The sequence below is a fragment of the Felis catus genome, chromosome B3 (assembly GCF_018350175.1).
Source record: "Felis catus isolate Fca126 chromosome B3, F.catus_Fca126_mat1.0, whole genome shotgun sequence".
Taxonomy (NCBI): Eukaryota; Metazoa; Chordata; class Mammalia; order Carnivora; family Felidae; genus Felis; species Felis catus.
In genome coordinates, this window is record NC_058373.1 from 21179587 (window position 1) to 21200424 (window position 20838).

Consider the following 20838-nt stretch of genomic DNA (forward strand, 5'->3'; position numbering starts at 1 on the left):
GGCCAGAACAGTGGGTGATGCTGTAGTATTAATCTGGGCGGGGGAAGGTAAGGAATTCAGTTCCATTCACTGAGCAGTTTAGGCACAAGTGTGTCAGGGGTGTGTGGATGTGTGTGGTGGGTGGTGCATGTGCGTATGAGGGGGGTGGACATGGGAGTGTGCACGAGCATGGGTGGTGTGTGTGTGTGTGTGTGTGTGTGTGTGTGTAGGAATGTGTACGTTGTGTGTGCCGGGTGTGTGTGCAATGTGTATGTGTGGTGTCTGTGGTGTGCACGGATGGTGTGGGCTTATACATATGTGCTGGGTGGTGCGGCTGCTGTGTGTGGAGGACTGGGGAAGACAGGCAGGCCGGCAGCCTGGGACACACCACAGTGACCTGCTGTGCCTGGGCAGGGTTCAGGGCCAGGGGGTGCAGAGCGGCAGCCCCTCCCCTACCCCACACCATGACAACCCCAACAGCTCGGGCATCAGGCTGTGGTGCTGAGCCTCTAGGTGGAGAGAACGAGAAGCATCTCCTTCTCCCAAAACAGCACTCACGAAGGGCAGACCCCAAGTGCTCTGGATGCTTCTTTTCTTTAACCTTCTCTAGGGAGGGGGAGGTCGGGGATAAGCTCAAAGGGAGAGCCCCGTGAGGGGGACTGGGCCACAAGGAGGAGCAGGTGGCAGACATGCAGAGTCCCTGAAAGTGCCCCGGGGAACACGAGCAGCTTGTCAAAACAGCCACCCTTCTGAAATCTGGGCAGCGTATCTGCTCCCACGGTGCAGCGCGGGCCTCGCGGGCGTCCACGGCACAACAAAAGCATCCAAAAAAGAGACTTTGCTGCAACATGGCCCCAAAACCCCAACCTGCTTCAAACTTCTGCTGCAATGTCGAATCCTTCCTAGGCTCAAAAGCAAACATACGTATCTTCCTGTGTACAGATCTTCCCTTTTAAAGCCACCTAATAAAAATTAAATTCTCAGGGTGCCTGGGTGGCTCAGTCGGTTGAGCGTCCGACTTCGGCTCAGGGCATGATCTTGCGGTCTGTGAGTTCGAGCCCCGCGTCAGGCTCTGTGCTCACCGCTCAGAGCCTGGAGCCTGTTTCAGATTCTGTGTCTCCCTCTCTCTGACCCTCCCCCGTTCATGCTCTGTCTCTCTCTGTCTCAAAAATAAATAAACTTTAAAAAAAAATTTTTTTTAATTAAATTCTCATACAGACCATGCGTGGAAGAGAGCCAATTTCCCAGGGTGCGGAGGCCCTGGATGCTGTGGGCAGACTGCCAGATTCACCCCGTCTCATCTGCACCATCCCAGGCACTGACACCCAGAAGGGCAGCAAGGAGACTCTCTTCCAACCCCGCTGTTAGGAGGTACTCTCACATCATTAAAAAGCCAAGAAGTAATTCTCAGACCAGACACAATGGAAACCTAGAATATTTTCTAAAAACCAAGTTTCTTCTAAAGTGTTTCTCTCCTCAGGGCACCTGGGTGGCTCAGTCAGTGAAGTATCTGACTCTGGATTTTGGTTCAGGTCATGATCTCACGGTTCATGGGATGGAGCCCCGCATCGGGCTCCACTCAGACAGAATGGAGCCTGCTTGGGCTTCTCTCTCTCTGCCCCTCCCCCCTGCTCTTGCTCTCTATCTCTCTCTCTCTCTCCCTCTGTCTCTCTCTCTCAAAATAAATAAATAAACTTTAAAAATAAATAAAGTTTCTCTCCTCAAGGACTTCCACAAGGAGAAAGGAATACCACGTGGCTAGCACAGTTATCCAAGACATCCAAGACAAAGTGATTTTATGCCACAACTAATGGAACTTCTTCCAAACTTTTGATAACTGCTAAAGTTGTAAAGACTGCGAGCCACACGTGGTGGGAGATGCCCTCTCCCATCTGCTTCCGTAACTCCGTCACCTGACCCAGCGCGCACTGGGCAAGGGCCACTGCTGAGACCCCAGCCTCAACCTGCTCTCCTGCCAACCCCGTGGGCTACTGTGAAGACAAAGCAACTAACAGATGTGAAGGTGTTGGTGTCACACACAAATGGCAGGGATGGCATTTAGGAGGGGCATATTAGGGCATATTAGGAGGGGTGGGTCCACCTGTTTTAAAGTCAGTCACTGAGCAGGCTGCCCCAAGCCCGCCTCCAACTGTCCAGAAGTTCTTGCACTCAGGCCTTGTATGTTAACACACGCACGCTGTGGTGCGGAGGTGTTCTGCTTTATATGTGAAAAAACTCAAAAGTCCTTGCCCCAGACAGTGCTGATGTGGGAAATATTAGAATGCAAGGCTCCATGCAACAAGGAAGCCCTCGGCTGGCCCACCGCGGTGCTTGGCAGTAGATGTTCAATAAGTATTTGCCGAATGATGAATGAGTGGATAAATGGATGGATGTGATGTGTCTTTGAAATCTTTTCCTTGCAAGTTTTTAAAGGTGTATTTTTAAAGTAAACACACACACAAGATATCTTCAAGTAAAAGGCCCAGGGAACAAAGGATAAAAATCAGGAAGCATTAGGGCCAGGGGCCTGCCCTCCGACATCCTTGCAGCTTGAAAGGATTTCCCGATAACTGCATAAGAGTGCCTAGAAGAAATGAGGCCAGCTCTTCTTTTGTTTCCAGAGAATCTGAAGAGTAAAGAGGGACAGCCCCGGGAGGGTGCCGAGTTTTAGCCTCCCACCAACCAGCCATCCAGCCTCCTCACTCCGCTCCTGCCCAGTTAAGTGACCAGCAGCCTGGAATTCGGGGCTTTGCATTCGGGGCATGCATCATCTTAACAGCCTGTCTAGAGCTCCATGTGGCTCCTGGAAAAAAAAAAAAAAAAAAAAAAGCCAGTCCTGAATGAAGGCAAAAGCCTAATCACAGATTCTAAATCTCCATGTCCCTGAGGCCCCAGTTTCTCCATTTCAGACTTCAAAGCATAAGAGGGCAAATCTTTGAATAACCCATGCTTCCTAGTCCAGAGTATATCCTCAGAAATAAAAAGTCTCTCTTCTGGCCTTTCCTTGAAATAGCCTGGCTCTTACATGTGACAAAATGATGCAAAGTGGCATCTCCATGACCCAAATACGAATGCTAGAAATACCCCCATGTCTTCCGAGTGGCAAAAAAAGTATTTAACATAATTTAATAACAAGCCCATTTAACAGAATTCAAAATAGCTTCAGCAAATACACTATTAGAACGGATATGGAATGACAAATTCCAACAGATACAGCTATGTAAAGTAGGATTGAAAAAAGAAAAAAAAATCACTTCATAGCTATATAGGATTTCCAAAGATGACGCTCTTGAAATCTCTTTTAAAACAGTATGTTCCAACTTCCTACTAATCCAAATTACTCTAGTGACGTCTGGCTTCAGCGCTAGCTGCAAATATGCAGCTTCATTATTGTACTTGGAATGGCAATAACAAGGAAGCATCTATTTCCATCCTGCCATCACTAAAGCTAACATGCATCTATAATCTGCACTGTTACAGCTCCCTTTCTACGGAGAATCAGAAACACTTTCAGCTGGGCTGGGAACAGTCCAGGGGACTGTCCACAGGGCTATGGTGTGGGGGTGGGTGAGGGGGTCACCACGACAGCTACCTTTTGTTTGTTTTTTAATGTGAAACGTTTCTGGATAGCTTAAGCACAATGTATTTTGATTTAAAAGCTCTACTAAATTGAAGAGAGAGAACCCATACACAGCCCCTGACAGAATGAGTGAATATCATCAGCCCCAAAACTGTAAATGAAATGCAGGGAAGTGCACTGAATGAAACCCCCTCCCTGACCCCAGCATAGGTCCAGGCATCTTATCTCCACCAAGCAGGCCAGCAGACAAGCCACAGCCACACAGTCCTGTGCAAACCCCAAACGCCAGCATAACACTATCTTATTTGTTCAGGGGAAGCAAAATGGTCCAGCGCTGGTGGCTGTGTTCTTTTTTCCCGACAAGGCCTAATTGCTATTGTCCTTCTCTGGGATCCAGTCTCCCTAGATAAAGAGCAGGAAAGCAGCCAGCAGAATTCAAACCATTCACTCACAGGCTCTTCCCTCGTAACCAGACCTCAGCGCACCATAGTTTCCAAATCAAAAATGCAGAACCCATGAACAGAGAACCTTCTGTTCCAGAAGGTATTTATATGAAGTCAAAATCAAAATCACATCTTCCTATGGTTGTTTTTTCTTTTAACACAATTAATCAACGTTTCTTACTGCAAAGCCTAGAAGAAATTTAACATTTATAACCAGAAGCATTGCTCTTATTGGAAAATCAGAAAATGTAAGTTATTCATATAGTGATCCTTGTTTTTGGAAAAGAATCACATTTAAGAAATTGGGACATGCCCCAAAAATCACGACTTTATGATCCTAGAAATTCAAAATATCCTAGTTTTTAAATAATTTCATATCAAGCCCAAGGAATAGAACACAAACTATCTCTAAAGCAGATATACTACTAAACAGAACTGATACAAAACTAAAATTTCAAATAGATACAGCTACATAACAAAAATTAAAAGATAAAAACCGGTTCATTGCTATGTAGGATTTCCAAAGATGATGTTATTGAAACCAGTCATGGTTTTGATGTTCTTGAAACCAGCCATGGTTTTGACATCTATAAAAGCAAATCACTGCAGTGCGATGGGACAAGTGTTCTAAGAGAAAATGGTGGGCACACACATTATTAAAAAGAACAAAGTTGGAGGGCTGATATTTCCAGACTTCATGACTTACTATAAAGCTACAGTAATCAAGGCAGTATAGTATTGGTGAAAAGAATAGACAAAAAGATCAATAGAATAGACTAGGAAGACCAGAAGTAGGTCTACATAATAATTATCAATTGATTTTCGACAAAAAAGTCAAAGGCAAATACAAGAGTCATTTCTACAAATGGCACTAGAACTGGACATCCACTTGCAAAAATATGAATCCTAACACAGACTTCAGATCTTTCATAAAAATTAATTCAAAATGGGTCACAGCCCTAAATGACAAACACAAAACTACAAGACTCTAAGAAGAGAACATAGGAGAAAATCTAGATCTAGATGACCTTGTGTTTGGCAATGACTTCTTTTATATACAACACCAAAGGCAAAAGCCATAAAAGAAAGAATTAATAAGCTGAACTCCATTCAAATTGAATGGACACTGTCAAAAGAATGAAAGACCAGCCAAAGACTGAGAAAAAATATTTACAAAAGACATATCTGATAAAAGCCTGTTATCCAAAATATAAAAGAACACTTAAAATTAAACAATAAGAAAACAAACACTCCAACTATAAAATGGGCCAAACGTGTGAACAGACACCTCACCAAAGGAGATATAAAGATGGTCAATATGCATATTAAAAAATCCTCCACATCATATGTCATCAGAGAAATATATTAAAACAACAGTGAGGGGCACCTGGGGGGCTCAGTCGGTTAGGCGTCTGACTTTGGCTCAGGTCATCATCTCATGGCTCATGAGTTCAAGTCCCGTGTTGGGCTCTGTGCTGACAGCTTAGAGCCTGGAGCCTGCTTTGGATTCTGTGTCTCCCTCTCTCTCTGCTCCTCTCCCGCTCATGCTCTGTCTCTCTTTCTCTCTCAAAAATAAATCAACATTAAAAACAAAAAACAAAAAAACAGTGAGATACCACTATACAACTATTAGAATAGCCAAAATGTGGAACACTGACAACACCAAATGCTGGCAAGAATGGAACTCTCATTCATTGCTGGTGGGACCACAAAATGGGACCGCAAAATGGGACAGCCAATTTGGAAGACAGTTTGACAGTTTCTCTTTTTGTGTGTGTGACAGTTTCTTAACAAAAATAAGCATACTACTCTTACCATACGGTCCAGCAATTGCAATCTTTGGTATTTTAACCCAAAAGAGTTGAAAATGCATGACCACACAAAAACCTGCACATGAATATTTATAGAAGTTTTCTTCATAACTGCTAAATTTGGAAGCAACATGATGTCCTTTGGTACATGAACAGAGAAACTGTGGTACACCCAGGCTATGGAATATTATTCAGCACTAAAAAGAAATGAGTGATCAAGCCATGCACAGACATGGAGGAACTTTAAATGCATACTACAAAGTGAAAGAAGCCAAGCTGAAAAGGCTACTTACTGGATGATTCCAATTACATGACATTGCGTAAAAGGCAAAACTATAGAGACAGTAGAAAGATCAGGGTCGCCATGAGTCTCTGGGGTATGAGGATGTATGAATAAGAACATAGGAGACTTTTAGGGTGATAAAACTAAGTCTGTTGGGCTGTACGATACTCTAATGGCAGACACACATCATTATACATTTATCCAAACCCACAGAATATACAACCAAGTGACTCCTAATGTGATCTATGGGCTGTGGGTGATAATGATGTGACAGTGTAGGTTCACCAATTATAACTAATGTACCACTTTGGTGGGGATGTTGATAATGGGGAAGCTGTGCATATGTGGGGACAGAAGGGATATGGGAAATCTCTTTACTTTGCCCTCAATTTTGCTGTGAACTTACAACTTCTCTAAAAATAGTCTACTAAAAAAAGAAGACAGTAGAAACTTTCTTTCCCAACTAACCCTGTTGGGCATGACATGGAGGCTTTAAGCACAGTCTAGGTGCCACAGATTGAAAACTCCTTCACCAACCCCCTTCATGGACTAGAAATGCTCCAATCCTCGTTCCTCTGACACAGGACAATAAAGGTTGCTGTCAAGATGCAAGTAACATCCAGCTAGGGCAGGACGTTAATTTATTGCTCACCATTAACTTCATCAGGAATTACTGTGCCAGATACTATTACCCCACCAATCACTGAGCACTTCTCATTTCCTGCCTTCTGCTGTTGGGCACGTTATGCTGTGGCCGCCGTCCCCGCCCTACCCACCTGCAGACAGACACCTCTGTCTCAGCCTTACCAGGTAAGCAGGCAGATCGGTCAGTCTCAGGCTGCTGCAAGGCTCTAAAGAAATGACATGATTCTTTCACTCAGACTAAACAATCAAATGAGGAAAGGGCTTATAAAGAAAAGCCACATTCCCTGACCCAGACTTCCCCACTCCATGGCCAATCTTCTTCATCATTTCTGATTCTAATTCTCCTGGTAGCTGTTTCCACCCCTCCAGATAATGGTTTTAAACTCTGTTTTAAAATAGACACAAGAGGCACGTGGGTGGCTTAATAGGTTGAGCATCTGACTCTTGATTTTGGCTCAGGTCACAATCTCACAGTTTGTGGGATTGAGCCCCACATTTGGCTCTGTGCTGAACATGGAGCCTGCTTAAGATTCTCTCTCTCTCTCTCTCTCTCTCTCTCTCTCTCTCTCTCTCTCTCTCTCTCTCTCTTCCAGTGCCCTTCCCTCTCAAAAACTAAATAAATAAACATTAAAAAAATAAAACAGACACAATAAGGGGCACCTGGGTGGTTCAGCTGGTCGAGCATCCAACTCCTGATTTCAGCTCAGGTCATGATCTCACAGGCTCTGCACTGACAGTGTGGAACCTGCTTGGGATTCTCTGTCTCCCTCTCTCTCTGCCCTTCCCCTACTCACTCTCTATCTCTCTCACAAAATAAATACTTTTTAAAAATGAAATAAAATAGATACAATAATATATATTCTGAATATATTATTGACTTTAGATAAGATGTACTGACATCTTTATATGAGAGCTGACATTTGAAGGACCTCCCACACTCTGGTGCAACTGACCATGATCATAGTACCTACTATAGAACACACAATGGGAGTTCCCATCTGTGGTGGGAGCTCTGGGAGAAACACATCCTTCCAAGAAACTCCCACCCAATTCTGGGAACAGATAAGCATCCTGCAGCCTTCAGGATGAATACAGGCTCTTTTCAAAAACCAAAACAAACAAACAAACAAACAAAAAACCCCAAAACCTTTAAAAGCCCTAGATAGGAGCTGGCATTAACTTGGTATGTCCCTGCTGATCACTGTGAACAGGAACGGACTCCTATCACATGTGCATTGCCTGCACTCAGAACCAGGCTCAGATGCCTACAGGGATACCGTGTTTGTCTGCTAGGGGGCAGGAGTGAGCAAATACCACTTCAGCCAAGCCAGTGCCTCCTGACTCTTTGACAGCAGAGGGTGTGAGTAGCTGAGACCAATTACCTAGTCCTCGCTTGTTGCTTCATTCTTTCTACTATGTGAGATACCGTTGATGTCTGATGGAAAAATGGATAAACAAAATGCGATGTATACTTACAAAGGAACATCACTCAGCCTTAAAAAGGAATGAAATCCTAAGCATATAAGGAACTCACACAACTCAGCAAAAAAAAATAATAAACTGATTTAAAAATGGGCAGAGGACCTGAACAGACATTTTTCCAATGAAGACCTACAGATGACCAACAGACACAAGAAAAGGTGCTCAACATCACTTATCATCAGGGAAATGCAAATCAAAACTACAGTGTGATATTACCCTGCACCTGTCAGAATGGCTAGTGCCAAAAAAATGAGAGGTAAGTGTTGGCAATGGTATGGAGAAAAGAGAACTCGTGTGCACTATTGGTGGGGATGTAAATTGGTGCAATTTACTATGGAAAACTGTATAGAAGTTCCTAAAGTATTTAAAATAGGACTACCATATGATCCAACAGTCCCACTTCTGGGCAAATATCCAAAGGAAATGAAATCAGTAACTCAAGGAGATATCTGCACTCACATGTCCATTACAGCACTATTCACAGTAACTAAGGTATAGAAACAACCTACATGTCCATCAATGGATGACTGAACACACAGAGACATATACACACACACACACATATAAATGAAATATTCAGCCATACAAAAAAAGGAAATCCTGCCATTTGCAACAACCTCGACGAATCTTGAGGACACTACCCTAAATGAAACAAGCCACACAGATAAAGACAAATACTATGTGATCTCACACACAGAATCTTAAAAAAGTTAAAACAGAACCAGAGAACAGAATGGTGGTTACTGGGGTGGGCGGTGAGGAAATGGGAAGATGGTGGTCAAATGATACAGACTTTTAGTTACAAGATGAATAAATTCTGGGGACCTCATAGTGACTATAGTTAATAACACTGTATTAAATACTTGAAATTTGCTAAGAAAGTAGATCTTAAGAAGGCTACTATATAAGGTGATACAAGTGCTATTTTGACTGAGGCGATCGTTTCACAGTGCATACCTACACACTATCATCATGTTGTACACTTCATGAAAACACATCACATTGTACAACCCAAATATAGAGAATTTTTATATATTAATATTATTTTGATAAACCTGGGAAAAAAAGGCAAGGAAATCCTGACACTTGCTACAGCATGGATGAACCTTGAAGACATTATGCAGAGTGAAAAAACCGGTCCCGAAAGGACAAACACTGTATGATTCCACTTCTATGAGGTTCCTAGTGCTGTCAAATTCATAGAGACAGAAAGTAGAATGGGGGTTGCCAGGGACTGGGAGGAGGAGAAAACAGAGTCTGATGGGGGTCGAGTTTCATTGTAGGAGGTTGAAAATATTCTAGAGGTGGATGGTGGTGATGGGTGCACAGCAATGTGGATGTATTTAATGGCAATGAAGTCTACAATTAAAAATGGTTAAAACGGTATATTAGGTTACATATATTTTGCCACAATTTAGAAAACTAAAAAAAATAATTATAATATCCTGGATATTGGAAGACAGAAGAGGGGTGATGCTCCCAGAGCATTTCCTCTGCCCACAGAGTAGCCCCAGGTCTGAGGTCACCCAAAGGGATGCCTCAGTCTAAGAAACAATAAAAGCCTTGGTGGAGTGGCTCTGGGCAGGAAGCACACAGCAGCAAGACAGCACAGGAGGGGAGGCAGGGGCTACAGAAGATACTCTACTCCCATGAGGAACTCAGAGGACCTTCTCAAAATCAGGGAGAAGTGCCTTTTCTACAGTACAAGCAGTTCACAGCAAGTCACCAGACCAGTGAAAATATGGAAAATCCAGGGGGTCTGGCCACGCACGGGCACCATCATGTGCTCAGGGGGGACCAGAGAGAGGCCGGAGGTGTAATTTGCAAACTACATAAGAGGTTTTTTTTTTTTTTTTTTACCGAAGGTAAAGTTAATTTTTGTTAAGAACCCTAAGAGTTTTTAACAGACTTTCGAAATGAAAGGGCTCCCCTCTGCATGTGTCAAGAATGACATTTTCTTTCTGACACTTCAGCGGGCCTTGTCAGGGTCGGTTCAAAGTGAAAACACACCTTCAGCATCTGGGATAAGGCAGACTTTGTGGCCCAAAGACACTCACTCCCTCCAGAACATGTCAAGGGACAGCTACAGGGAGAGGTAGTAAGCAGTCATGTGAATGACAGGGCAGGGGGACTTAGAGCATGACCCGATGTCTACAACAGCAAACAGTTTTGGTGCAGAGAATGGCCAGGCCCTGCCAAGCTCCTAGGGACCTGAGCTTCCATCCCACCTGGGTGCATGCCCGCCTCCTCATCGGGCCACTGTCTCTGGTCTTCACGCAAGCCCATGTACTACTGCTCTGCCTTGCTCCTGCTGAGGGCTGACAGCAGCACAACTCTGCCCTGAATACAAATGTTTCTAGGCAAAACACAGTGAAATAAAAGCCACATGGGTCCCTGAGTTGGATCTGGGGCCCCTCTTCCGCTGCCCTCCCCTCCCCTTCTGGCTGTGGCTGGCCTGTGTGACCACACACGCAGGTGGCCTCAGAGATGAGCTGGGATCTGCCCAGGCCACTGTGGGGAACAGAACTGTGAAGCAGGATTTGGCTACACATTTCCCATTAAAAGAAAGAAAAATGGGCTATTGTGAGCAGGCATATGAATGCAGTGAAATTCTGTCACAGTCCACTCATTTGAAATAAAACCCACCCGATTGGGAACACCGTAATTACAGCCCATTTCCACATTCCGCTCTATGAGGCCGACTGTCGGAAGATCAGGTTTAAAACTGCATATCAAAGAGCTATTCCTCAGTGGTTCCCAGGAAATGAGGTGCACATGAGCAGATATTAAACCCGTCCCCACACACAGCAGCCCCTGACCAAGGTTCCTAAAAGTTACCTTACAGATTTCCAACTTTCAAGCAAGACATAATTAGGTATGTAAGTCCTTACTAATGGTGCACAAGCTGAGTTACTGGATTTTAACAACACCACCTCTCCGGTTCAGGAGCACCTGACAAAGCTAATCCCACTATCATGAAAGGCTGCCTGTGCCTTTTTCATCACTTAGAATTCCAGAACCCATCCCAAACTGCAGGGAAGGACTCAAACAAAAGAGAAACCGTGTCTAGCTAACCAGGGAATAAATAAGTCCTTCTCAAATAATGGAGACCCACTGACCCAAGACCCTCAGATTTGCCATCTACCTTCCTGTCTCCATATCCCACGTCCTGGGGGCTACCTGCTCTCCACAGGGGACTTCCTGTCCTTACTCCCGGCCATTCCTCTCACCAGAGTTTCTTGAGCCACAGGCAGAGTGGATTTTCTTGCTAGTTTCTCTTCCAGTGGGTTGTGACATGGCTGGCCTAGTTTTGCCTCCATCAGCTCTGAAGACAGCATGGAAAACCATGCAGCCTCCTCCCACTGTGCACCCTCCTGTGAGCAGAGGAAATGAGCCTGAATGAGGCTGGAAATGGGGTGTCAAGGGGCCTGAAGGAGAAATGACTTCCTGCCTGATGGGATGCTAAAAAACAAAAACACCAGGTCTCGAGGCCACACTTCCAGGCAGGCTGCCTGTCTTCTCCATCAGACTTCCACCCTCCTGGGCCTGGATCTCCCATCCGGGAAGTCTCAGACCCCCCCACCCCGGCCTGCCACCAAAGGAAGGCGTGGGTCATGCCACGGCACAGCTCAGTCCCCTCTGGAGGCTTAACCTGCACAGTCAGTGCCCATCATACCCCAAAGTGCCAAGCATCAGCACCACCTCCTAAAGGCACTAGGTGGCTGGTTAACCTCATAAAAGGAGGAAATAGTGTCCATTATCCCAAACATGTTATTAACAAGTATTGATAGCTATAATATGCCCAACAAACATTCTACATGAAACTGGTGAAAAATAATGCAAAAATTCCATGGCGTGCAAAATAAATTAGGAAACCTAACTTGCAAGAGCAGTTCTCTGCCATTTGTCAGAAAGAAGCACCAAGAACTGGACAATGTGATGCACCAGGGCCAAGGCTACAGCATAAACAAGAGGAATCAATGTTTTTGTTAATGGTTTGAACAAAGGGATTCGAGCAAGGGGATCCCATATTCAACTCATCTCCTCTTCCCCCTCCAACCCCGACCCCTCCCCCCGGCCACTGCTGCCTGGACTCACTTCCTAAGGGTGACCCTGAGTGACTATCACCACAGATTCTAGGGCCTGCCCCAAGGATCCAGGTAGGAGTTTTGTAACCTTAGCAACACACTCTTGGCAAAGTTGTGACGGGGCATTCTTTGGGCAGTCTTGGCCAAGGCCCACACTCCCCTGCTGGGAGCCACCTCACTGGGCTCCCCCAGCCTCTGACTTCCATATGCTGGCCCACCATCTGAAAAGGGGAGCTTCAAGAACCAGGGCTATATCCCACACTCTTCACCCCACCTCACCCCCAACTTGTGCACCCACAGGGCCACCACTATTGACCGGGAGGGCCTTACCAATTCAGGGGAGGAGCGGATGCCAGGCTGGCATGGGAGCCCACAACATCGCCCATTAGCCTGCCCCTACTTCAGGACCAAGCATGTGGCCTGAGGGGCTGTGAACCCACTCGGGTCCCACGAAAGGGCCAGCCCCAGTGATGTGAAGCAGACAGGCACCCTGAAGGGGCCATGACAGCCCAGGTGCTCACAGAGCTGAGTAATCAACACTGCCTACAACAATGAGCCAGTAACAAAAAGGCACAGATCAGGAAGGAAAGGTCAACATTGGCAAATGATCCCCCAATTAGAAATCCAAGAGGAACAACTAACCAACCAGGTAAGCCAAAGGAGAGATTTAAGCCAGGTGGGCAAAGAGGCCAGCTCTTCAGAAGTCAACAGCTTTCCTGTATGCCAGCCACAATCAGTTAGGAAAGGAGGCTGGAGGAGGGGATGGCCCCACAGACAGCAGCAACAGAAGCCACAAAATGCCTATGAATAAATGCAACAGGAAATGCTTCAAATGTACACCAACGAAGAAATGAAACACTAGCAACAGATATAAAAGGCCTTCTGAATAAGTCAAAATATCCAGATTAGAAAATATACAGATGTCTCTTCTCCCTCAAATAAACCTCTAATGCAATCTCAACTGAAATCCCAATCAGATTTTGGGATGAATTCAGTTTATTCTAAAGTTTGTCTGGTCAAGGAAATGTACGAGAAAGGTTAGAAAAACACGGGAAAAGGAAAATAATGAAGAGGCAGTGGCCCTTTAAGGTCACAGAGTATAACAAAAGCCACAGTAACTTAAACAGGAGATGTTGGCAGAAAAATACAGCAGGAGCACCTGGGTGGCTCAGTCGGTTAAGCATCCGCCTTCAGCCTAGTTCATGATCTCATCATTCCCAAGTTCAAGCCCCGTGTCAGGCTCTGGGCTGACAGCTCAGAGCCTGGAGCCTGTTTCAGATTCTGTGTCTCCCTCTCTCTCAGCTCTATCTCACTCTATCCCACTCATGCTCTATCTCTTTCAAAAATAAATATACATTAAAAAAAAATTTTTTTAAACGGACAGTCCAGACACACAGGACAGTCCCACAGCCCGGGACACAACAACAACTTCACACATGACAAACACGCATCACAAAACAGAGACAGAGATGGGCTATTAATAAATAATGCAAGAAAACTGTGTGAAAAACCTCCATCTCCAGCTTACACCATACCTAAAACTAAATTCCAGATGAATAAAAGATGTAAATGTCAAAAAATCTGAACTGTCAATATTAAAAGAAAATACACCTATACGGAAGATACTTATATAGACTTAGGGCAGAGAATTCCTTTCTCTAAGTAAAATACAAAATTCAGGAGCTCTAACTTAGCTTGATAGATCTGACAACATAAAACTTCCACATTTTTCAACCATCAAAGATGCCTTTAAAATGAAGTTGAAGAATAGAAGACAATGGGGAAAAATAATCTACAATGTATATAGCAAAGGAGAAATAATGCTCATTATTCAGGTATGAAGAACGCCTTTTAACCAACAAGGAAAAGATAAACAGGTCAACAGAAAAACAGGCAAGGATGTGAAGCAATTTAGATTCCTATTAAGCACCTGAAGGGAAGCTTGTTGTTAAAATTCATAATTTTAAATAAGTGATAACTTTATACCCATACAACTGAGTGAAACTACAAAGATCGTCATCATCTGTTGGGGAGGACATGGAGAAACAGCTGTCCTACACAACCAACATACTTTAAAATGGTCAGAACTTTGGTGAGATCTATTCACGCTGGAAATGCTCAAACCATTCGGCCCCACAAGTTTGCCCCCGTAACCCTTGCTACAAAGACGTCCCAAGGCGTGTGCAAGGATATACGTGTGAGACGCCACATTTCAGCATGACCAATGTGTGGACAATGGGAATGACCCAAAAGTCCATCAGTAGGGAAACAGTCAAGTATCGTGCAATGTTTTAGGAAGGATAACATTACTATGCACAGCTGACAAGGAACGTCTAAGACACATTGCTAGGGGGTGGGGGGATGTCTAGATACAAATCACATGATAATCTAATCTCAGTTCTTTGAAAAATATTAAAAATAATAAACAAATATGTATTTGTGTAAAATCTAAATAAAACATTTCTATAAACAGACAAACAAACAAAAAGGAGGAATCTGTACCAAACCTCAACAATGGTTGTCTTTACGGGGCTTTCATTTTCTACATTATGGATCCCTGTAAAGTTTGAATCTTTATAATGAATGGATATTAGCTTTATAACCAGAAATAAAATTAAGTAAAAAAAAAATATATATATATATACACACACATATATATATACCTATATAATATATATTACATGTATGTACCTATAGGTACATGTACCTATATAGGTACACACATACATATATAGGTATATACATACAAGTATATACATACCTATATACACATATATATACACCTGTTTCTGCAAAACCAAGACCAAAAGAATCCCAGATCTACAGTATGTCAGACATCTTCCTCGTCAATAAGGCCAGGGTCCTTCTCAATTTCAAACTCTGCTGCCAGAAAAATGGCTCTTCTGTCCTCTAGAGGTACAAGATACTTGTTAAAAGGCACTGTTTTTTTTGTTTTTTTTTTAAGTTTTTTTTTTCAACGTTTATTTATTTTTGGGACAGAGAGAGACAGAGCATGAACGGGCGAGGGGCAGAGAGAGAGGGAGACACAGAATAGGAAACAGGCTCCAGGCTCCGAGCCATCAGCCCAGAGCCCGATGCGGGGCTCGAACTCACGGACCGCGAGATCGTGACCTGGCTGAAGTCGGACGCCCAACCGACTGCGCCACCCAGGCGCCCCAGAAGGCACTGTTTTAAAAACAGAGATGTATCTATTCATTTTAATTATTAGCTCTTTCACCATTAGCTAATGACACTGCATGCAATCTGTGAGTATCACCAGGCAGTATATACCCAAAACAAGTTCAGGGTCACTCCAGTGTTGCATCTCACCCTTCTGACTTCTTCCAAGATCTTTAGGAGGGGGTGGAAGGAATATTTACCCCTGGTTACAAACAATGCTGCCGACCTGGGGAGAGGGGAACTGGGGCAGAGGAAGGTAGGTTTCCCCAGCTGTCCCCTACTCAGGGTGGGGGAGTACTGCCTTGCAGGCCTTGATGGGGCAGCTTCTGGTTTTCAAGACTCCCAGTATTTGAGAATGGGACTAACAGACAAGCACTTTAAAATTCATTACCAGAAGGCTCCCACCAAATGTGCTTCCACACATAGAAAACAGTTCACTTTTCCAATAACGTGCTTAAAAGTCCAATTTTGGGGAATTGTCCCATATGAGGTTCTTCAACCAGAGGAAATTTCAAAATTCTTCCTTCCAGCTCAGCAGAGAGAATCCATGAGTCTATTGCTTCTGCAAAAGGAGGACAAAGATCCTCCTGGGGCCGCAGAATTCGGCAGATTTTCCTTGGATTCTCAGGGCAGCCAATGGCTCCAGGACAGGACACCAGGCCAAGTGTCCCACAATGGCAACCAGCCACCTGACTCACATGCAGTCTGAGCAGTCTCAGGCAGTTCAGGAGGAGAAGGCTTGGCATCACTCCACTTGCCAAATTACCAGAAAAATAAGATTTTTTTTTAAATAATAATGGCTCGTGAGCTCAGGGTTTGGGTCTAGCCCACGAGGCCAACACCCAGTGCCCCCCACATGGTGGGGGGTGGGGGCAATCAGGAAAGGAATGTCTCCCTGAAAGAAATGGTACCACACCTGAGTCATCAGCCCCACGCTGACTGGCCACCTGTGTGTCATTGGGAAGTCTCTGCAACTCTCCAGAGGCCCCCCACAAGTTATTGGTTTCCTCTTGAAGCACCACAAGGAAATCCTGGAAGACGGGCCACAGGGAGCCAGTGTGCCATGAGGCAGCAGGGGGTGGCTGGAGTGCTATCCACTGGACTGCTGTTCAATGGGGTCCCATCCAATGTGGAGGAGGGGGAAGGAGAGATGGGGGAGAAGGGGAAGGAGGAGAAGGGAGAGAGAGGGAGGGAAGGCAGCCCCCTCCCTCTCACACCATCAGAGAGCAAAGAACCTTTCTTGAGATCAGTCTGAAGCTTTCACATTTGGTCCAGAAATTGTACTAGAAATTTATCACCAGGAAAGAAACAGAGTTATCTGCAAAAAAAAAAAAAAAAAAAAAAAAAAAGGAACTGCACGAATATTTATAAACAGCATCATTCATAGAAGAAGAACATTCAAAATAGCTCCAACGTCCAAGCCTGGGGGCCTGGGTCAATGAATGATGTGCAACAGCTATCACAGCCAGGTGTAGAAAGAAACACGATAGCCAGGGATCCTGACACACAGGGAGAATCAAGTCAGCAGCCGGGCAAGTGCCCAACTCCACGGGAGGAACCCAGTGTGAACAACAGTCCCCTGGCAGGGAGACCTGGGTGTTACAAAGTTTCTTCTGCTTGCTTACCTCTATTTTCTTTAAGTTTATGTATTTATTTTGGCAGAGGGAGGGACAGAGAGAGAGATAGAGAGAATCCCAAGCAGGCTCCAGGCTCCTAGGACAAAGCCCCACACAGGGGCTCGATCCCACAAACTGCAAGATCATGACCTGAGCCGAAATCCAGAGCCAGACGCTTAGCCAACTGAGCCACCAGGCACCCCAACTTATCTCTACTTTCTAACACAATGAATTTGCAGGTATGGAATAACTAAAAATAAACATTTTAAGATAAAAAGTATTATCTCTTGCCAAAAACTGCTTTAACACTAAACTATTCAATTGAACCATAGGAAATTGTTTATATTTGACCACTTCTGACTTAACAAAAACAGCAGGTTCACACAGTTCAACTTGATGTTGTCATAAAATCCAGGTGAGTTGTAAGACTCACTTGGGAATCATTTCCTCTGGCTCCGGGACACGTGAGGGGACCTGACTTGCACAAGGTCCTCAGAGGTGTAGGTAGCCTTTCCACAAGCCACAGCACACAGCCTCACCCGCCCCACCCCAAGCACCTCCCGTGTGCCAGATCCCACAGTGACGTGCTGCACACATCATCTCTCTCGTGACTCGTGCCATCTTGCAACGCAGGTGTCACCTCTGGCTACAAGTGGAGGAGCTGGAAGATGCACCCACCACTGCCCAGATGGGCTTCAGGGAGCAGACTAAGCCCCAGGGAGGCCCTTACAATTCTCCATAAACCACAGCCATCCTGGCTGGCTGTGCCCATTTACAGGACAGCAGGGATCCTAACCAGGCTTTTCCCTCCCCCTGGGGACTCCTCCTTTCCCTGTCTCCTATGCCTCCTCCAAACATATAGGAAGTGATGCTTAAGTACATTAGAGAAGATGAAATTACCCAAAACCAGGGGATCGGCTGCAAGGCAGACCTGTTCTCCAGCATCCCTGCCAGCCAGCCCTTCCTATGGGAAAAAAGCCATTCCTACCACCTACTTGGTGTTGGCCATGAATCCTCAGCACCAGCCCAGCCCAGAGACACCCGGCTCCTTTTGCCTCCTCACTGGACCATCAACCACACACACATCAGCTTTGGTCCACATTGCCTTCTGTGACCAATGTTACCCCTGAAAACTGGCCTCTGGTCACTAACTGTAGGTGACCCAGGGACAGATCAGGGGAGGGCGGCAGCTCAGGAAATTTACACTTGGAATGCTTTCTTTTTCCAGCACACATAAGAAGGAACCAGAAGGAAACTCTGCTGTCCAGTCGTCGGACCGAGGGAAGCTGGCCCACGTGCTCGTGAGTTTCCTGGCTGGGCTTGGCTCACATGGGGGAGGTCCCCAGCACCCAGGCAGACCACATCTGAGACACTGTTATTTTCAAGCACCCAGAAATGCAGGGGCATACAAAAATACATATTCCAAGTTCTACACTGAACTTTCCCCCCAGTTTTCCTGCAGAAAGTAAAGAAAGAGGACCAGCAAGGACGACAAAGCCAAGAGGGTCTGAGCTGGATAAGGAGCAACAGCGAGGCTCAGACTTTACTTTTTAGAACAGTGTGAGGCCTCCAGGAAAACTGAGCGGGGAGCAGAGTTTCCAGATACCCCAACATCCCATTTCCCATTAATGTAAGATCACTAACATCCTACATTAATGTTCTACATTTGTTACAGTTAAGGAACCAGTATCAATGCATTACTGTTAACTGAAGTTCACACTTTATTGATATTTCCTTAGTTTTTACCCATTGTCCTTGTTCTGTTCCAGGTTCCTAACGAGGACACATCACAGTTCATCATCATGCTTCCTTAGGCTCCTCCTGGCTGTGACGGAGTCTCCGTTTTTGATTCATCAGTGTTAAGGAGTCCCAGGCAGGTATTTTACAGACTGCTCCTCTGTTGAAATTCAACTGCCATTTTCCTTACAATCAGATGAAAGTTATGGGTTTGGGGGAGACAGACCACAGAGGTAAAGTGCCATTTCCATCGCATCCTATCAAGGGTGCATACAGTCAACATGACTCATCGCCACTGGTGTTGACCTCAACCACCTAGCCAAGGCAGTGATGGTCAGGTTTCTCCACTGCCAAGTTACTGTTTCCCTTTCCATCTGTGCTCTCTGGAAGGATATAACCCAGTACAGTCTCGTCTTGGTATATACACCCCCTTATCACCTTCTGATTTTTATTAGCCACCATCAGAATGACCACCTCATTCAAGTATGCATCTTCCTCCCTGATGCCTCCTTGCAGGACCCGTTTTGACCCTTTATTCTTTTAATGTTTATTTATTTTTGAGAGAGAGGGAGAGCACAAGCGAGGGGAAGGGCAGAGAGAAGGAGACAGAGGATCCTAAGTGGCCTCCACATTGTCAACAGCAAGCCCAATGTGGGTTCAAATTCACAAACCATGAGATCATGACCTTAGCCAAAGTCGGATGCTCAAATGACTGAGCCACCCAGGCGCCCCTGACCCTTTATTCTTATATCCATTGATGATGACATCCCCCCCTCAACAACAAACTCACCAAATCAAAAGCCCCAAGGGCAACATCCAGTCCTCACCACACTGTTTCCTGTGTGTATCAGAACCCAGCATGATGCTTTGCATACCACACACATGGAAATACTCGCCCCTGAGCTGTGCCAATGTCCCCAGGGTGGCCAGGCCACCAGGAGTAGTCCTTGGGCCAACACAGGCAGGGCATGCTTCTGGCAAGAGTCCAGCTCCATAGCTAATCGTCCAGGGCCAAAACTGCTACCGGCCCAGGCCCGCCCCCAACTCCTCCCACCCTCCCCCCACAATGGAGCACCCCCATCCTCAGCGGGCTCTCCATGCAGTAGGATGAGAAACTCATAGTATGATGCCAGGTGAATGGTAAGTGCCAAGAGGGAAAACAACATCAAGTAAGAGGAGGGAAGGGGAAATGCATTTCAGACAGGGATACCAGGGACGTGTCTTCACTGGGAACAGGTCTCAGAAGCAGCACCGAGAGAAAGGAGGGAAGAGTTAGGAAGCTATGTCTGGTCCAGGAGAAAAGGGACAGGGGGCATGAGGAGGTGAGGGAGGTGAGGAGGAGCTGGGTTCTGGGCCACCCAACTCTCTCCCCAGCCTCATAAACAAAGCTTCCACACACACGCTGGGATGGAGATATAGCTAGAGAGCACCCATCAGGGACTCGGAGAATCCACGCTTCTAGATGTCTGATGTACACCACCATACACACTAAACACGTTCCTAAAATCACAGTGACGCCCCCCACAACAAGCAGAAGTGCTCCCCACATCACAAATACCAGCCAGAACCAGGGCCGCAGGGCCCCACTGCACCAGGCTGGCTCCTGATGGGCCCAGGCCCCACAGATCCCCCAGCCTCTGCCTGCCTGGGAACACCCCTCAGGCATCCCTTCCAGCCCTCTGGCCATGTGGAAGAAGCCACCATGATGTCCCTGTGCCAAGTCAAGGCTGACAGTTCACCAGAGTGAAGCCAGGGACACACAAGGAACCCCCAAGCCTGCACAGTGACTGTCACATGTCACCACTCTGCCTCCTCCTTTGCCATCTCTGGAGAGAAACCGTGGAAAAGACCACTGGAGCAGGCTGGTTATGTAATGCAGTCTCAGGGACAGAGCCTCCCAGCACAGCAGGGGTACCACCCATACAAGGCCGAGAGGGATGAGAAGGAATTCACAGGCAGAAGGGGTAGGAAAAACAGACCAGGGAGAGACACAG

At 45.7% G+C, this 20838-nt stretch overlaps 1 protein-coding gene across 3 annotated transcripts in view; it reads right to left on the bottom strand.

Moving 5' to 3' along the window:
- Positions 1 to 20838, bottom strand: part of APBA2 (amyloid beta precursor protein binding family A member 2) — a 283086-nt gene that overhangs the window by 249253 nt on the left and 12995 nt on the right. The gene's annotated exons all lie outside the window — the stretch shown is intronic.